Source organism: Silene latifolia, chromosome Y, assembly GCF_048544455.1.
Source record: "Silene latifolia isolate original U9 population chromosome Y, ASM4854445v1, whole genome shotgun sequence".
Classification (NCBI taxonomy): Eukaryota; Viridiplantae; Streptophyta; class Magnoliopsida; order Caryophyllales; family Caryophyllaceae; genus Silene; species Silene latifolia.
Window position 1 is genome coordinate 320,499,125 of NC_133538.1, and position 3,187 is coordinate 320,502,311.

Genomic DNA, 3,187 nt, shown 5'->3' on the forward strand with positions numbered 1-3,187 from the left:
GTTGGAAAATCATTTCGCGGCAAATTCATTCAAAAATTAATCGAACAAGATGAAAATCATCCAAAATTGAAGTGTTATAATTGAGAAATTGATGAATTACTTGATTAATGTTGAACAATTAGGTTTAGTGGTGAAATTAGGCGAGAAATGAAGGAATTATTCATCTACTTGAAAGAACGCAAATGGAGAAAAAAAGGGGCAAATTTTTTGGAGAGTGAAAGTCAAGTTGAAAATGACGTTAGTCTGAAGATTGATGTTTTTTAGTAGGTGGGTGACAGACGGTGTGTGTTATTTTTAGATTGAATCTTAGCCGTGGATTATCCCATATTGAATGGCTGAGATTTCCCCAACTCACAACTCACCATAAGAACCAACTCACCAAATCCAATCTCTCTCTCTCTCTCTCTCTCTCTCTCTATATATATATATATATATATATATATATATATAGATTTAGGATCCGGTGAGAACGATCACTCGGTGAGAACGGTGAGAACGCACTAGATATACTAGAATACATATATATATTAGGTACACTTTTTTTTTTTTTTTTTTTTTACCAAATCTCAGATACACTTTTGACTATCGTAGGTACAGTTTTTTTTACATCATCTCCGATACACTTTTTTTTTTTTTTTTTTTTTTTTTTTTATCAAATCTCAGATACACTTTTGACTATCGTAGGTACACTTTTTTTTTTTTTTTTTTTTTTTTTACATCATCTCCGAAGATACACTTTTGACTATCGTATGTACACTTTTTTTTTTTTTTTACACCATCTCCGATACACTTTTTACTTTTCTTTTTTCACCAAATCTTAGATACACTTTTGACTATCGTTGGTACACTTTTTTTTTTTACATCATCTCAGATACACTTTTTTTTTTTTACCAAATCTCAGATACACTTTTTTCCTATCATAGATACACTTTTTTCTGAATTCTATATACACTTTTTAAGAATGTAGATACACTTTTTTTCTATCCTAAATACACTTTTTTACCTAATTTCTATATACACTTTTTAAAAATGTAGATACACTTTCTCTATTATAAGTACACTTTTTTAGTGTTTCTTAAGCCAAATAAACCTTAACTGTATATAAAACGACATGTGACATGTTATATTATGGTACTACTCATACTACTTCCAGTGACACAACAAATACTAACATACACCATTTAAAACCCACTAAGTTGAATACAAACAATTAAAAAAATGACAGAGCTAGTGTGACAAAATACAACCCAGAATGTTCTACTCAAAGTCATTTGTGCTTGAATAATGTGCATATCACATGAACGACGACGCATGCTTACATACAAACTCCCTCTTCCTATTTTTCGTAAGCATCCACCATCGCCATAATGAGGACATCACCGACCATCACCACATCACACATACGGGAACGATTCTTGACGTTCGTGCTTCCTTCAAATCACCATGTATTAGCCTTCTCGTAACCCAACTCCGGCGTGATGTCGCCGTCATCGAAACCACCATTTGTAATCAGCCAAAAACGATATTTTCTGACTAGAAATCCTCCGATTAGCCAGTATTATGATTGGGTTTTCGAAAATCAATTAGATTTTTAGTTTTCTAATTAAGAAAAGGAGAGAACGGCGATATTCACTAGTGATTTGATAGGCGACGATGGTGGAAAGGACAAGGTAACGGGAGGTTGTTGGTGGCCGGAAAGATGCGCTAAAGAGGGTTAGCAAGGTTGTGATGACGGCAGATCGGCGAGAGATTGGGGCTGTTCAGGGTGGGACGTGATATTGTCGGCGTTATTCGGGATGGTTTGTGACGTCATCGGTGGGGCCTGAGGTGGATGGTGATGTCGCCGGCGTTGCTTGTGGTGTAAGCCGGCAAAAGTTAGATGTGGTCATGGTGGTAGGCACTACCGCACTAGGCGATGTTAGTTGTGTGGATGGAGACGAGAGATATGGGGTGAGTGAGCCGTGTAACTTGTGTGACATCTCAGCCTTTTATTTTACTGTCATCCAAGGGATGAGAGTTGTTCTCACCGTTCTCACCGAGTGTTTGTTCTCACCGGATCTTGACTCTATATATATATATATATATATATATATATATATATATATATATATATATATATAACACCCCTATCTACCAAGGAGCCTTAACAAGACCTTCCCCAGCAGATAAGGGCGCTACCATCTCGGTTGCCCGAGGAATAGTAATAATCAAATGTCGATAAAAGAACAATTATGTTTATTTACAAGTTATTTACCAAAACAAAGAGATACAACTCGTGACATCTAACATCTATGTAAATTTGTCTTTGCCATGACTCGTGGTAGACTCGTCCTCCAAGCACTCAGCTAAGATCCAGATATCAACCTGCTAAGACCGACTGCCCACCATAATGGATCACGACAGACATAACACAAAAAGAAAACACAAGAACACCACACAATGTCAGTAACTGAAGGAACACACAAAACCAGACACAAAAAACATACACACATCACCTTCTCCAATCACCCACACACCCCTGACTTCCCGAAGGTCCAGTCCTGCCAGATTACCGATCGCAACCTGTAGTCCACGCCGCCATTGGGGGACCGCAGCCGTACCCACCAAATCCCCGCTCATCAATCCCGAGCGAAAACCCATGTTCCTTAATGTGCACATCCCCTCCTGTGGCGGGTTGCACAGAGGGCGTAACAAGGGCGTGAAGCCACTCCCGCAAGTGACTCCACTCAGCCGAGAACGCGCCTCGCGACATAGAGACAAACAAACAACAACCAACTACAACCAATCCACACTATCAATCATAACACCAAATACAATCAAGCACTTCAACCGACATAATAGACAACCAACAGTACTGAGTAGGAGCACCTACCTCTAGAAAACCTTAGCGATTCCGCACACGACCACAAGACGACAAGCAACCACCATAACCACCTATAACAAACAGTATGACCATCAATTACTACTGCCACAATCACAAACGAAACCAAGGAAGACAATGATGATGATAATGACAACATACCTATACATAGCATTCCGGCGACAAGACCGCTACCTGACTCATGCTTCCCATCCCCATGGTGTCTCCACTCTCAAAAGCTCCAAAAGGGTGAATATAGATGAAGGGATAGAGAGGTAACGGTATCTAGGTTTAGGGGAAAAGAAATGAAATGATTTGGGTTTCACG